The sequence below is a fragment of the Kogia breviceps genome, chromosome 6 (genome assembly GCF_026419965.1).
Source record: "Kogia breviceps isolate mKogBre1 chromosome 6, mKogBre1 haplotype 1, whole genome shotgun sequence".
Taxonomy (NCBI): Eukaryota; Metazoa; Chordata; class Mammalia; order Artiodactyla; family Physeteridae; genus Kogia; species Kogia breviceps.
The window spans coordinates 100,906,959-100,924,649 of NC_081315.1; positions in this window are offsets into that span (position 1 = coordinate 100,906,959).

The following is a 17,691-nucleotide window of genomic DNA, read 5'->3' on the forward strand; positions in this document are numbered from 1 at the left end:
GAAGCAGCCGCATAGCACAGGGAGATCAGCTCGGTGCTTTTTGACCACCTAGAGGAGTGGGAGGGAGACGCAAGAGGGAGGGGATATGAGGATATGTATATGTATCGCTGATTCACTTTGTTATACAGCAGAAACTGACACACCATTGTAAAGCAATTATACTCCAATAAAGATTGAAAAAACAAAGAACCAATATTCTTTCAGCAGAAGTTATACTCAAGTACCTTAAAAAGCAACTCTTTGATAAGTTCATTGTATGTGTCTCACACAGAGTAAGTTAGAGGGATGTGTCTCTAGCACCTGCCTCCCTGGGTTGTTCCTTTGGGAAATCAGACAAACTCTGGGAATATCTATTAATTTACCAGACTGCCATAACAAAGTATCACAGACTAGGTGGCTTAACCAACAGCAATGTATTTTCTCACAGTTCTACAGGAGGCTGAAAATCCAAGATCAAGGGGTCGACAGGGTCGGTTTCTTCTGAAGCCTCTCTCCTTGGCTTGAAGATGGCCATCTTCTCCTGGTGTCTTCACATGGTCTTCCCGCTGTAACAGTCTGTGTCCAAATTTCCCCTTTATATAAGGAAACCAGCCGTATTCGTTTAGGTCTCACCCAAATGAATTCATTTTAACTTATTGACCCCTTTAAAGGTCCTATCCCTGAGGACAGTCACATTCTGAGGCTAGGACTTCACCAGGTGAATATTGCGTGGTGGAAACAATTCACCCCCATCACAGGGTGATTGAGGAGGTGTGGACTTCAGAGCCAGACCAACATGGGTTCAAATCTCAGCTCAAACTGTGTGATCTCAGGGAGTCACCTCCACACTCTGGCCTCCACAATGTCCATGAGGAAGGAGGATGAAAGACTTTGCAAGGGGTGCATTGCACTTTGAGCTGGTGTCTGGCCAAGAGCAGCTCCTTGATAAATGGTAGCTATTCCATTGTTAAGGCTCCATGTCACCCAAGATAGTTGATGATGCTTCTCTGGACAGCAGAACCTCTCCCGTGACTTCTTCCTCCCCTGCTAAGTTTCCTGTAACTGGAGGACCTTGAGAAAAATGTCTGCCCAGCAGATTCCAAGGACAGTTGGGACAATGGGAAATTTTCCGGTTTCTCTTTTGTCTTAGGTCCAGAGACTGACCCTGGACTTTGTGAACTTCTCCTTGACTCTTACTGGAAATAAGAAAAAAAGCGAGAGAAGACTGTGGTCTTTTCCTTCCAGTAATATAATGGAGTCTGTTTCCTTGGGGTTTGGCAGAAAGAGGTGCTGGTGGTAACATGACAGGGTCATGCCCTCTTGCCTACAGTTGCTGTTCCAATGAAAGCCCCCCCTTAAACACAGACTGGGGCCGTGGGGAGCCCACAATACAACCTGTCACCAGGCAGCCCTGGGAAACACAAATCACGTTTTGGAATAAAACAAACAAACACCAGCCTTTGAATACTTTCACGCCCAAGGTCATTTGTGTCACCCACATGGCCTGCGGGACCCCAGAGAAATATAAAACCAGACATCAGCCCTTTGATCTTGCACCTTCTATGGAACGTTTTAATCATTTAACCATGAAGTCCCTCCACTTCACTTATGCAGGCCTATATATAAAATGACTTTGGTCTGGCTGACACTTTACTGCATCCGAGATCAAAGATTGAAGCAAATACCAAATTCAGCCAGGATAATTCTGAGGCTTTTCCCCAGCACACTTCTCCTCCACCTCTTAGAAGCACTTTTCTCTCAAGGACAGAAAGGGGAGATTTGGGTTTGGGATGCTGGTGGACACACAAAAAAGGCTTCATGAGGCTTTAAGGAGCCCATTAGGATGAGAGGCAAAGCGGTGGCCGGTGGAGGATGCCAGGATCGACATCTAGAACAGAATCCAATTTAAAAGTTAAAAATGTGGGTGAGAGGAAAAAAGAAAGAAATATGTTTTGGAAGGAATTTTGAGAGAGGCCTCCTGTTTAAGAAATCAGGACATAGCTGTGAGAATAATTAGATCTATGGGAGCTAGCACTGAATCTCCTAGATGCAGGCTTGCAGTCTAACCTAATCACCTGCTACTAATGATATACGAGGCTGTCATTCTCAGGAATAAATGCACACATTCCCAAGCATGTGTGCATTGGTGAGTGGATACGGGGATAAAACGGTGGTTCCCACAGTTTTGCCATAAAGGAAGAGGTGAAAGTGATCATTTGTGGGGAGTCTACTGTGCCTTGGGCCAGTGCTAGGCATTTTACATATTAGCTCAGTTTTCATCCTCACTAACCCTGGGGAAGGCACAGTATATTATCAACATTCTCAGAGGATGAACCCAAACCTCAGAGCCATTCAAAAGCTTGCTATTGGTCAGACAGAGACTCCAAAACCCCAGCTCCTTAATAGCACCCACGTGTCATTGCTCGCTTGTGTAATTTTTCACCCTTGGGCTTCATTGTGTGAGAGATTTGCTCCACTCTACACCCACAAATAATTTATTTTCCTGATTTCAAATACAGACATCTATAACTGCTGATCATAGCTTTTGGTCAGCATGAGCTAACCAGTGTCAGGACACTGAGCTCATAAATTCCCAATCAAAAGGGAAGAAAGTGCAGACTCATTGCCAGAAAATAAATTATACTGTCCTGAAAGATTGAAAATAATCATAACTCTTTATTAAGTACTTTTTATATGCCAGTCGTGGTTCTGGGCATCTTATTTATCTTATCATTAATTTTTTCCACTGTGACATAGACATTTTTATCTCCATTCTGCAGATTCAGAACCAAAGACTCAAAAAGGGGAAAAAAACTTCCTCAGTCTTCCTTAGCTGGTAACTTGGATTTGAATCTCAAATCCCTTTCACACAGTTTCTGGATCTTTATTAATTATCTTGTTAGGATATTGGTGTTTGAGAATCCAGACTGGGAAGAGTTTGATATAGGAAATACTATTAGAGCATTAGAGAAAAAGTCATATTTTTAAAAGGTCTTCCAAAATTTGCCAGATAAAGAGATCTCTCTGAATACTGTGGTCTTGACCTGAATGTGTACGTCCAGTGGATTTCCAACTTGGGAGGCTCTAATGAAGCCAGCAGCAACACACTTAATGTGCTGTTAGGTTTAATTCTTATTTCATAATGAAAGTATTTCCTAATGCTGGTCCCAATAGAAAAAGACAAAGGGGTTACTTAGAAGCTTTTAAAAATAACTGGCTCTAAATACTGTCTAACCAAGCCAAAGAAAAATTACAAAAGAGCGAAGTAAAACAGGCTTTCAATCCAATTCTGAGATGAGTTGAGAAGCTGAAGATACACAGAGTCCAAATGGGCAGAGTTGAGCCACCATCATCATGTGAAGCAAAGTGGAAAGTCTGAGGTGAGGTCTGGAAAGGAAGAGACTGTGTCTGTGTGGCTTGGGGATTGTGGTCCAAAGAGCTGGAGAGAGGAAGAACACCCCCTGCACCATGTCATCCTTGAAAGCACACGGGGTTGGGACTAGGATTAAAAGTACTGAATGGACTGAAAGAAGATGTCTATGCGGTCAGTGGGACAGCTTAGTTGACCAGGAATTCTGAAAAACAGGATGATGGTTTAGGGTTATGATTCAGAAGGAAACCAGTGAGCAGAGGTGGTTCCAATACAGTAACCAAAGCATTAGGTGAGGATGCTCTCACATGTTCTGATTGGGTTTGGAATCTCCCTTCTGAGTAGCTATCTCCAAAAAAATATCCGCTTTCAGCATAAACACCCCACAAGGGGAATGAGAGAGAATCACTGACAATAATAGCTAATATGTATTGAATGTTTAATAAGTGCTTACTTTAAGCACTCCGTACAGTGTAAATCATTTTACCCTTAAAACAATGCTTTAAGGTGGGTGCTATTCACAAGTGAGGAACCTGAGGCACTAGGGGTTGATTTGACTTGCCCAAGGTCACACAGTGGACGTATGCAGGAGCTGGGGTTTTGAACACCAGCCACTGTACATCAGAGGTTACCCACCAACTGCCATATTACGATGGCTCCCACAGCATATTAAAGCAGTGATGTATTCAGATTATTTCTGTTCAGTTGCATTCCCTCCAACAGATGGGGGAATTTCACTCCAGGGTGAGGAAGGGAATTAAATATTCCCTTATCATAATGTTTAATTTTTCCCTGGTGTGGAGTCTCTTTTCTAAAACAAAAACTTCAGAGATATTCGCATAGTCCTGATATCACGACAATGTGATTGCCTTAAAGGAATAATGTTAGCTCAGTTTGAGCAAACATTTGATCTTTCTGGGGAGAAGCTGCCCCAGGGAGAAATAAACTGGAGGCCCAGCAGCCGGGACAAAGCAGTTGAGCCCTTAAGGAGAACCCTTAAGGAGAGGCAAGTAACCTTCTGAGAGCACCTACTGTGCATCAAGCACTCAGATTGGGGCACTACCCACATTAATAGAGATGCCATCTACTCCATCCATCCACCCCCTGAGGAAAACAGAACTGGGACGGCATCATCGTTCCCTGTAACTCAGTTGTATTTGACCTTGGTGGTATTTGAACATGAACACTGTAATTTACTCAATTACTGGCATCCTTTCCACTTATCATAGTGCCTCCCAAAGGCAAGGGAAACTTGGAAAATGAAAACCTTACAGGCTCTGGTCAGAGTACATAACCTTGGTAGCCTGCCCTGCAATTCTCATCAAAAGATGAACTGTGACAAAAAAATAAATTCAGTATTCATGGATGATCAGCTAAAACAGAGGATTTTTGATCATTTAAGTTAAAAAAACATTTTGAGCCTATTTGACCAATATAGGTATACTCATATATATATATATATATATATATATATATTTTTTTTTTTTTTTTTTTTTTTTTTTTTTTGCGGTACGCGGGCCTCTTACTGTTGTGGCCTCTCCCGTTGCAGAGCACAGGTTCTGGATGCACAGGCTCAGTGGCCATGGCTCACGGGCCCAGTTGCTCGGCATGTGTGATCTTCCCAGACCGGGGCACGAACCCGTGTCCCCTGCATCGGCAGGCGGACTCTCAACCACTGCGCCACCAGGGAAGCCCAGTATACTCATATATTAATAGACGATATGAATGTAGTACTAGGTAAATATATACTTTGTGAAACAAATAAAAACAGAATAGGATGGGTAAAAATAAATGTAGCTGAAAGTTGCAATATTTTCTTCCCTTGCCCCTTGGATTGTTTTTGCACACATCCTGGGGTGTTTGTACCCCCTTTGGGTGAACAAAGGCATTAAGGATGTGTTCACTCATCCTGTGGGTCTTTGAATGTTGTTCCCGGGTCAAGTTAAATAATTAGAATACTGCTTACTTGGATTTTATTTTGTTGATCCTGATAGAATTGGGTATTTTGGCTTTTTTCCCCCCACAGATTTGGTTTTGGGTGTATGCCCCTGAGGGAAATTATGTCAATAAGAGATTCTAGAATATTTGTTACTCATTTGAGGTCTTTGGTTGAGAATGTGACCCACTTCCTAAACCACTGTCCTTTTCCTAAAATTTCTCTCAATCTTCAGTGTCAGGAAATTCTGGGTTTCTCCAGACAGCTGATTCATGTTCTGCACATGGGCTGTGATTATGTTTCCCACTGTTTTGGCCACTAATTTTCTCAGAATTTAATGTGCCAGCCTCTAATTACCATTTTTCAAAGCTTTAAGACAGTCACGTATTAAATACTTTGACTTTCTCTTGTTAGCCAAACCTCATTTCACCGTACTCTCTTTTATTTTTCTTATTAGGAAAATCACATCAGAAGAGCTACTATTCATTGAGCTTGTACTATTTACCAGGCATATTTCGGGGGAGGAGGGTGTTTTTTCATTTTATTTGAGTGAGAAATTAACTTCTATTTTTGAAAGCTTCTGAGATTTGGGGTTATTTGTTATAGTGGCCAATTTCCTTTTCTATAAATTGGGGTATCAATAATATTTATTCTGCAAGGTTATTGTGGAGACTAAACGAGACAATGCATGTAAACATGATGTCTGGGATATAGCAGGTGTTCCATTAGTTACTGTAATTATTGGGATGATTATCATGTAACCCAAGTGATGTCAAGTTATGGAGTCTTCTGAATAGCCCTCCATTTTTCAAGAATTCTAGCCTCCTCTCAAGATTGCTAAGTGTCCCTAGGAGAAATACAGTTTCTTGATAATTGTCTGTCCTAGATTTCTTCCTGATTACTTCTGGCCACACCCTAACTTCACTCTCTGGTGCCTTAGCCTCCTTAGTTTGCCTCGTCCCACATTTATTCAGAAGTCAGTGCTAACACGGAGCTGATGGGTACTGCTGGAAACCTGAGGATAGAGTAAGTAAAGGGATCACAACACAAGAAGGCAACTTTAAGTTGGCTGCTGGACTTCATTTCTCTGAAAGTTTCTCAGCCAGGTTCCATCTCACAGGTTTCCTTTGGGCCATTTCTATCTCTAGAACCCTGTGAGCAGCCCACTCAAATCAGTCACCTCTCCTTCCAGTTCCTTTCCAGACCTCCACAGCAAAGTCTAGAAATATCTTAATAATAATGACAAATCTCTCAGAACAGAAAAGTCCACAACAACCAGAACCACTACGGCCCTGGTCCACCCTCCCAGCCTTTCAGATGATTCAATAATTCACACTGTTTTTTGTAGTATCTGCATAACAGTTTATCATCAACGTGCAGGGCTACGATTAAGTGAGAGACTAGACCCCTGATGTACATGAGCATGACAGTAGGATTTGCCAAAGTGACCCCTTCTAGGAAAAAAGGAAAGAAAAACTTGGCTTCTACTCTTAGAGTCATAAGCAAATTCCATGTACCTTCAGAATCTTCCTTTTGCCCTTCTGTCCAGCCTTCCTTGCATTCCTCCAGCTCTTCTGTTCTGCTTGACTCAGAGCTTTGGCACAAACTATCAGCCTAAACAGTTCATCAGATTTTAACAGAACTCTTTGTCTTTCAAACCAAAGGCTGCTTCCTCCCTTAAGAAACCCAAAACAGCTTTTTCAATCTGTCCAGGTTCTGGGAATCCTCTATAGTTACCAGCCTGTTATTCACAGAACTTACCATTACCTAGAGCAGTGCTCTCCTATAGAATTTTCCATGATGGTGGGGACGTTCTTCATCTGCACTGTCCAATATGGTAGCCACAAGTCACATGTGGCTGTGAAGCAATTGAAGCATGCTGTTTTTAATATCCTATAGATTCCCTATTAACTAATATGTTAAGTAAAATCTTTGTCACATGTTCATTTTATATTTATATGAAAGATTTGCATTTATCTTTTTGAAAATTATACTGTAGCTGTAATGAACGGTCTACCATGAATTCATCAAAATGCTCATCCTTGGAAATTCATGTCACCCTTAAATCTGGACCATTGTAATAAACGCTTACAACATGATGAAGTCAACACAGACAGCAATGGAGACTTGAAGTGAATCCCAGGTATCACATTATCTAATTGAGCCAGCACTTGAATAGACATGGAGTGATAATTATCATTCTTTCTTTTTTCTTTTTAAGCAAAAGACTTCTATATGTATATGAAGCCTCAATAAAGGGATATAGAAGGAAACAAAAGTGTGACTTCCCTCACTAAAGTTTCAAGGGTGGGGTGGTGTGTTGGAGGCCTACTTTTTCAGCCTCTTTCTCATTCCACCTCCACCCCCTTTGCCACCTTAAAGATTCTAAGAGCCAATTCCATTGTGTGGGTATGCGCAGGGGCTGGGACAAAGAAGGGGGATGGCGGGGAGGGAGAAGGATACCACACCACCAAGCAATTCTGCAACCTCAGCTGATGTCCAACAATTCAACTCAATTCTGACACTATCTTCGTAGAAATAGCATCAGACCCCACGGACTAAGGGCTCAGTCTCACAAGACTGCCCCCACCCCCCCACCCTGCTTCAGATGTCAGTTGCAAGTCCAGATTGTCACCAGTGCCTCTGATCAAATGGCTGTGAATCAGAGGTTCCCATGAGCCCCTCCTGGAGTTTGATTAACTTGCTAGAATGGCTCACAGAACTCAGGAAACCTATTTATTTACCAGATTACTGGTTTATTACAAAGGATATTAAAGGATGCAATCAACAGTCAGATGAAGAGAAGCAAAGGAGAAGGTATGGGGAAAGGGCACGTGTCTTCTACTCCCTCTCCCAGCTTGCCATTCTCTCCAGTCTCCACATGTTCACCAACCCAGAAACTCTCCAAATGCCACCGCTGTGGGTTTTATGGAGGCTGCATTACATAAGCATAAGCACGATTGATTCAATCATTGGCCTTGGCAACTGATTCAACCTCCAGCCCCTCTCTTCTCCCTGGATATCAGGGGGTGGGATTGAAAGTTGGACTTTCAGATCACATGCTGGTTTTCCTGGGAACCAGCCTCCATCCTTAGGTGGGGTTCTAAAATGACCTCATTAACATAACAAAAGACACCTTTATGGCTCTCACCACTTAGGAAATTCCAAGGGTTTTAGGAGCTCTATACTAGGAACAAATATGTATACATATTCACAATCACAGGCTCACACACTGCCATAGCCACAGTTTAAAAACTACTGACCCCTATCAGCCTGTGGGTCCCTACTCAGTATCTCCTACCCACACTCCTAAACTTCTTTCACCTTTCCTTGTGTTCTCAAATCAGCCCCGATATTGCCACTTCCCTCATTTATCACACACCCTTGAAAGTCTACCATACATGAAGCACTGAGCTAAATATTTTTGGCAATATAAATAGAAGTCAGATGTAAAACTGCATTCACTGCATTGATCCTCTAGAATGGGGGTGACGTTGCACATCAATAAGAGCACAGGAAAGGAGAAAGTGGTTGAAGTTGCTGGGAAATGACATATTATCTTTGTATTTCCCTTCTATATTTTTGGTTTCTGTGGAAGCTTTCTAGGCTAGGAACAGAAGAGCGATGGCAAGGGCGTGTCGGAGGCTCTGGGTCTCTGATCTGGGAAAGTACAAGCATCTTAAATATAATCATAAAATAAAAGCCAACACTTGAAGAAAACTTACTTGGGTGCCAGCAACTGTTCTAAGCACTTCAGGTGTTTTAATCAATAATTTCACCATGACCTGCCAGGATGGCAGCTGATCTTTTACTTCAGTTTACAAATGAGAAAACCGAAGTGCAGAGAGCTTGACACGTGCCCAAAGTCACAATTTCAGCATGGGAAGGCCTGGGATTTGAACCCTGGCTGGGTAGCTTTTGACCTGCTTCACAGTTCCATGTCTTACTATGGAAATGATCCTCTGATTAAATTTCCATTTTTTATCAAATATGTTGATTATCACAATTGACAAATATTTTTATCACTTACCCCATGCCAGACATTGAGTATATCACAGAGTAAAAAATACCCTTGGCTCTCACAGAACTGGTCTGAAAAGGAGAAAGACAAACTTTCAGCTCTAATTAACTAATGCAGTATTACAAGTACAACAAGAAGAGTACATGAGAATTATGAGAAATAGCTAATTTTTATTTCCATAGTGTTTAAGTAGTTTACAAAGTGCTTTCACATGCTAGATCCCTTTCAATATTTACATGGAAGAAAACAGCAATGAAGTAGGAAGGGCATGGATTAATATTCCTATATAATGAGATAAAGAATCATTTATTCAACAGAATTCATCTTTTGAAGGACATTGGATTTTGGGAAGGAAAGAGGCTGATTTAGAAGATGAGTCAGAGAAAGGGCCTGGATATGGGGGGAAACAGTTTTGCTTCAAAGAAGCATTTGCTTTGTCTTCTGGGGATGGAGCAAGAGAGGGAGAGGGAGGTAGGGAGGAAGAAGAGAAAAAGGGTGGGAAATGCTGGGGGAAGGGGGAGGGAGATCATTAAAGGCCAGTTCTGTAATGTAACCTTCTCTTTTGAAAAGCACTGGTATCCATGGCAAAGTGTCCTTCAAACAGAGTTTCCAACTACAGACTCCAGTTCATATACTATTAACCCTTATTTTTAATTATAAAACTGTAAATAGTCAGCGAACAAAATATGGAAAATGCATGCTGGTATAAATTAGGCCCATTAGCCAAATGATCACTTTTTACATTTTACTGTTTTTTCTTCCTACGTTTATCTTCTCATGTTATAGTTCAAAATTAGGGTAATACTGCTTATGTTATTCTGTTGCCTGATTTTTTCACTTAGTATGTTGTGAACTTTTCCCTAATGTCGCAATATCATCTGAATATTTGTTTCCCTTCATAGTAAATCTTCCCTTTGTATACCTTGGCCTTTCACAAAGCATCCTCACATCGTTTCCTCACTGAGCTTCAGGACAACCTCTTTGACTTGGGAGGGGCAGCTATTCTTCCTTAGCCTAAATGATGAAGAAATCTAGACTGTGGCTGAGAGTTTAACTCAGTACTCCGTGGTATTGTTGTCTGGCCAAGCCAGCTTCGGGGGGCCTTAAGCTGACACTAGCCACCCCATGCAAGTGCATGCCCTAGATAGCAGCCCAGAGAGTCACAAGCAAAATCAAAGTTCCTGATGTGACTTCTCCAACAGCCCTTGTGAGAAAGTCTTCCCCTTGTCCCTCCCTTAGATGGAACCCCCCATGGAGTTTACCAAAATCTGCTCTTTTTGGTTTGAATCAACCAATCTGGACTTAACCCTGGAATCCCAGCACACTTTACCCATGGACCCTAATAAAGTTATGTGCCCCAGGTCCTGCCCCTCTCTGCCTGCACCCTGCTTTGGCCACGTACCTTGTGGACACTTGTAGCATACTGTATACTTCCTCCTGGACGTGAGTAATAAATTTCTCTCTTTCAGTTTCTCTTGTGATCTGTTTTTTTTTTTAACATCTTTATTGGAGTATAATTGCTTTACAATGGTGTGTTAGTTTCTGCTTTACAACAAAGTGAATCAGTTATACATATACATATGTTCCCATATCTCTTCCCTCTTGTGTCTCCCTCTGTGATCTGTTGTTGAATGCAGAAAACACCTGCCACCCTGTGCCCCACTTAGCAAATGTTAATTTAACAAAGTCATTACATCTGTTCAGGTTGAACACTTGCCTAAGGGTAATAGAAGGTCAATAAGAGAAAACAAGCAAGCTGGGGTATCTCCTCAAGTTGTTTGAAAACCTGTGTATGAGTGTGTCCACCTAGGGTACATACCTAGATAGTTTATACAGAATCCACAGCTGAGTATGGTGGCACACAGAACACAGAAATTTCCAGCCCTACTTGCTGGAAAAGGCTGTAAAAGAAAAATTTTGCCTGGACGTTTGTTAAAAATGGCAAGGAAGACTTTATTCAAGACTGTTGCAATAGGGGAGAGAGATAGAATGCAACTCCAGATATAACGGGAGCAAGTGGGGATTTATAGCCAATGGACAGAGTGAGGAATTGAATAGAAAATTACCAAGAGGAAATTTGTTAGTATTAATGGTGGTGATGGTGGTGGTAAGAGGGACCTAATTAGAGATCCAGGATTTGGGAGGAGGAGCTTAACTGACTATTAAGGGTGGGGAGATCCTTTTTTTTAGGATTTACCTCGGAATTTATTTATTTAATATGTTAATATTTTATTTTTTATAATTTCTATTGGCGTGTAGTCGATTTACAATGCTGTGTTAGTTTCAGCAAAGTGAATCAGTTATACGTATATATATATCAACTCTTTTTAAGATTCTTTTTGCATATAGGTCATTACAGAGCATTAAGTAGAGTTCCCTGTGCTATATAGTAGGTCCTTATTCATTATCTATTTTATATATAGTAGTGTGTATATGTCAATCCCAATCTCCCAATTTATCCCTCCCCCATCCCTTTCCCACCTGGTGACCATAAGTTTGTCTTCTACATCTGTGACTCTATTTCTGTTTTGTGAATAAGCTCATTTGTACCATTTTTTTAGATTCCACATATAAGCGATAGCATATGATATTTGTCTTTCTCTGTCTGACTTCACTCAGTATGACAATCTCTAGGCCCATCCGTGTGGCTGCAAATGGCATTAGTTCATTCTTTTTTGTGGCTGAGTAATATTCCATTGTATATATGTACTACATCTGCTTTACCTATTCTTCTGTCGATGGACATTTAGGTTGCTTCCATGTGTTGGCTATTGTAAATAGTGCTGCAGTGAACATTGGGGTGCATGTATTTTTTCGAATTATGGTGTTTTTCCAGATATTTTCCCAGGAGTAGGATTGCTGGTAGCTCTATTTTTAGTTTTTAAAAGAACCTCCATACTGTTCTCCATAGTGGCTGTACCAATTTACATTCCCACCAACAGTGTAGGAGGGTTCCCTTCTCTCCACACCCTCTCCAGCATTTATTGTTTGTAGATTTTTTGATAATGGCCATTCTGACCAAGGGGGAGGTGGGGGTGGGACTCTTGATAAACTGGCTTTGCAGGATTCTTTGCTAAAACTGAGATCAGCTCGAAAAGGAAGGGCCCTAGCTATGAAGACTCAGAGGAGCCTGACTGAAGGTTGGTCAAAGAAGGAGTCTTTGTTATGGCCATTGCCATGAGGTCCTAATGGCTCCTGGACTCTCCTTGCTTTTCTCCACCTGAGATTGTGGCTTTTCTCCTTTTTCACATCCCTTTCTCCTGGAAACAGAGAAGTCTGCAAGCTGGAATGATCACTTCCTTGCTAGTTGTTCCATTTGTCCTGGGCTGGTTGAAGGCCAGAGAAAAGAGGATTAGAAGAAGGAGAGTGGGGCTGGAGATGGTTAATGGTGGTCAGGGAGAGGGGAAGATTAACTGGAAATTTACTCATATGGTATAAATTTTTTCTGAGAAAATACTTCCTGAGTTCTAAATATCAGGGAACTTACTCCACAGAGTTCAAGCTGCCTTCCTGCTCCCAGGATATCTCCTTAGTGAAAATGCAGTCTGTGCAGTGATTCTGTGAACCTTTTTCCATGCAAAGTCCTATTATGTTTGCATGAATATTTATACAAAGTCATAGCCCAGGAGAGAAAACTGCTAATGTCCTGTAGGTCTAGACACTTTGTGTGGGTAATGGTAAAAATCAGTATTCTGGTCTCATTTGGGGACCATTACCATGACTTTAAAATTCAAGATATATCACTTTCCCAGCAGCCTGAGTGTAGACACAAAGTCTTTGGGTGATTAATGATTAGGATCCCTTAAGAGTGAGCTGTGAAGGTGCCAGACAAAATAGAATTAAAATGTTGCATGTTACCTAACCTTCCCTCAGGTGGCTCAGAAACTCCCTGAACACTTGTCATTTGTTGCATCCTCTTAAAAGTCCGTTGCATTTTCAAATATCTGAAGGCTTAGTGAGAATCTTGATTGAGGTAGTTTGTTTTATTTATTTTTCCCAAATGATGACTGCCTTTTAGATGATGCTCCATTATTTCCATGGGTTTTTGTTTCCCAACAGGAAAATATGGGTACAAATACTTATACCATAAGAATGCTGTAAGAATGAATAAAATTATATGAACCTCCTAGTAAAGAGCCTAGCATATAGTAGACCCTCCATAATGGTAGACGTTGCAATCATTATTATGTGTGAGGGACATTTATTTTGGTCTATCCAGAATCTGGTTCCTATAATTGGATCCAGTTCCTGTAGTTCTTACAACATCTCTAATTTTCTTTGGGGTTCCATTCCTCCACAACTCTGAGTTTAAGTGGTTCAGATCATGCCGAGAAGATCATACCTTAGCGAACAGAAATGATAATGACGATTCATTATTCACAAGAACTTTACTAGGTGCCAGTCATTGTTCTAAGCACTGTCATGGATTGTCTCATTTACTATCTGCAACCACCTCACGAAGGAATGCATGATGAAGACAAGGTGCTATTACCTAGGACCCCAGAATATTGTGGCTCAAAAGACACAGACTCTCTCCTGTAATAGTTTTGATTAATGGGTCCATGCTGGCTGGGTCAGCTCTGCTCTCTGTGGCCATTCAGAGACCCAGTTCCTTCCATCTGTATTTCTCAGTCATTCTCAGTGCACTCTTCTCATCTGCATGGTCAAAGCTGGATCTCTGCCATGTTTGTATTTCAGCTGTCTAGATGGGAATAAAGAGCATGGAGAAGATATGCCCAATACCTTAATTCCCAGGTCTGAAAGAGACTCACATCCTCTCACGACATTCCATTAGTCAGAACTTCTTCACATGGACACAGTTAAAACCAAGGGAAGCTGGGAAATGCAGTCTAGCTGGGACTAAGTCTCTTCTATGAGTGAATAAAAGAGTTGACTTTAACAGGCACTAGGAGTTATAAGCATTAGAGGAAATATAGATAGTACAGGTAAATGGTTATTCACTCAGTTTTATGGGGTGGGACAGGCTAAAAGAGATTAAATCACCACAGGGCATTCTGTCTGTGTATCCACAGACATAAATCTACTTGACAGCTCCTGTACCACTTTCCTGGAATCTCTGAGAGAGATTTCCAGCCATGGGGATAGAGTTGGATAGCTCGTAGAGTCAAAGGTCCCAGAGTGAGCATCAATCAATTAGGGGCAAGAGTTAGTGGTTACCCAATACTCTCTATCCCTCCATGGCACTGTTCTGAGATGTGGTCCACAGAGTCAGAGGGACTCCAGTGTGACTTTCAATTGTCCACAGCAGTAACCTGTGATGAACACATCCTTTATCAACTTTCTGGCATTCTTTCTCTCACTCCTCTCTTTCTTCATATGCTTCATGGGATTACCTCCTAAATAAAATGCTTGCATCTAAGTCTCTTCTCAACCTCTATGTTTGGGCACTGAAACTAAGAAATTCACACAGTTAATAAATGGGGAACCAGATGTGAACTTGGCTGGCTCTATCCAGACCTGCTCTCTTAACAACCTTTCAAAACTTTCCCCAAATCCTGAGCAGGAGACCTGTGTCTCACTCATTGTTTTATCTGCTGACAGTGGGTACAATATATACAGCCCCTGATATGTACAGGGGCAGGGAAAGGAAGACAGATGGTTCAGCCCGGAATGTAAGCTTTCTGTGTGACAGGCATGGTGCTAATTACTTTACCCACCTTATTTCATTTAATCTTTTAAAAATTATTATTATTTCATTTCATCTTGCTCTGTATCCACAGGTACATCTTTGGATCTCCAGAACTCAGCATAGTGCTTGGCCCAAAGTATATGCTCAGCAAATGAGTAGTGAAGGACTACATTGAAAGGAATAATTAATTACTCCTAACGAAATAAGTGCTATTATTACCTCAATTTTTTCAGATAAAGAAACTTACATTTAAAAAAATTAATAGCATTTCAAGATGACAGCTAGAAAGGAGCACATGGAGGAACAAATTGTGATGCTTTTTGAGTATTTGTTGTAACCTTGACTCTATGTTAAGAGCTTCACTTACACTAACTTAGTTAATCCTCACACTGACTCTATGATGGAGGATGTAAGTGTATTTTCCAGATGAGGAATTGGGGGTCAGAGGGCCTAAATAACAAACACAAGATCACTCAGCTAATAGGAGACAAGGCTTCAATTTGAAACCAGGTCTGTTCATCTCCAACTTCTCTGTCTATTCCACTATAATAATCATAACTAATAATTGCAAACATTTAATTACTTACTAATTAAATAATTATTTCACTGTGCTAAGTGCCTTATTTTCTCATACTCCTCCTAGTGGTCATGTGTTAAACCTCTAATGATTGTTAACTTTTTTTTTTTTACATCTTTATTGAAGTATAATTGCTTTACAATGGTGTGTTATTTTCCACTTTATAACAAAGTGAATCAGTTATACATATACATATGTTCCATATCTCTTCCCTCTTTTGTCTCCCTCCCTCCTACCCTCCCTATCCCACCCCTCTAGGTGGTCACAAACCATCGAGCTGATCTCCCTGTGCTATGTGGCTGCTTCCCACTAGCTATCTATTTTACGTTTGGTCGTGTATATATGTCCATTCCACTCTCTCACTTTGTCACAGCTTACCCTTCCCCCTCCTCATATCCTCAAGTCCATTCTCTAGTAGGTCTGTGTCTTTATTCCCGTCTTACCCCTAGGTTCTTCATGATTTTTTTTTTCTTAGATTCCATATATATATGTGTTAGCATACGGTATTTGTTTTTCTCTTTCTGACTTACTTCACTCTGTATGACAGACTCTAGGTCCATCCACCTCACTACAAATTATCTCAATTTCATTTCTTTTTATGGCTGAGTAATATTCCATTGTATATATGTGCCACATCTTCCTTATCCATTCATCTGTTGATGGACACTTAAGTTGCTTCCATGTCCTGGCTATTGTAAATAGAGCTGCAATGAACATTTTGTTACATGACTCTTTTTGAATTATGGTTTTCTCAGGGTATATGCCCAGTAGTGGGATTGCTGGGTCATATGGTAGTTCTATTTGTAGTTTTTTTAAGGAACCTCCATACTGTTCTCCATAGTGGCTGTATCAATTTACATTCCCACCAACAGTGCAAGAGGGCTCCCTTTTCTCCACACCCTCTCCAGCATTTATTGTTTCTAGAGTTTTTGATGATGGCCATTCTGACCAGTGTGAGATATCTCACTGTAGTTCTGATCTGCATTTCTCTAATGATTAATGATGTTGAGCATTCTTTCATGTGTTTTTGTCAATCTATATCTTCTTTGGAGAAATGTCTATTTAGGTCTTCTGCCCATTTTTGGATTGGGCTGTTTGTTTTTTTGTTATTGAGCTGCATGAGCTGCTTGTATATTTTGGAGATTAATCCTTTGTCAGTTGCTTCATCTGCAAATATTGTCTCCCATTCTGAGGGTTGTCTTTTCGTCTTGTTTATGTTTCCTTTGCTGTGCAAAAGCTTTTAAATTTCATTAGGTCCCATTTGTTTATTTTTGTTTTTATTTCCATTTCTCTAGGAGGTGGGTCAAAAAGGATCTTGCTGTGATTTAAGTCATAGAGTGTTCTGCCTATGTTTTCCTCTAAGAGTTTGATAGTGTCTGGCCTTACATTTAGGTCTTTAATCCATTTTTAGTTTATTTTTGTGGATGGTGTTAGGGAGTGTTCTAATTTCATACTTTTACATGTACCTGTCCAGTTTTCCCAGCACTAGCTAAGTGCCCTTTTCATGCCTAACTCATTCAGTCCTTGTAACAATCCTATGAGGTAAGTACTATAATTACTGCCAATTTTCCACTGAGCCAACACACTACCTCTAGTTTACTAACATTGAACTGAACAATCTCACCCCTTGGAGGATTCATTGCCACTGTCTTCTAACTTCCACTGCTGTCAATGAGAAGTATCCTCTCAATAAAATTGTGAATAATTAAGTACCTTGTAGATAATCTGTTTTCCTCTGGCTCACTACTTTTAGGATCTTCTTATTATCTTTGGTGTTCTGCAGTTTGGTTGTAATTATAAGGTTTATTTCTGTTTATTTATCTTGCCTCAGCTTTGCTGCATTTCCTGAATCAAAGGAATCGTATTTTTGATCCATTCTGGAAAATCCTTAAACATTATCCCTTTTAATATTTGCTCTCATCAATTCATTCTATTTTTCCTGAAAACTTGAGTAGATATGTTAAACTTTCTCATACTATCATCATTTTATCATTACCTCCCACCTTCCCCATATTTCTGTCTCTTTGTCTCTTTATATTGCATTATAGGAATTTTCTTCAAATTTATTTTCTGTTTCATCGATTCTCTTTTCAATTGTATCTGTTATGTTGTTGAACTCATATTGGTGCTTAATTTCAACAGCTATATTTTTCATACT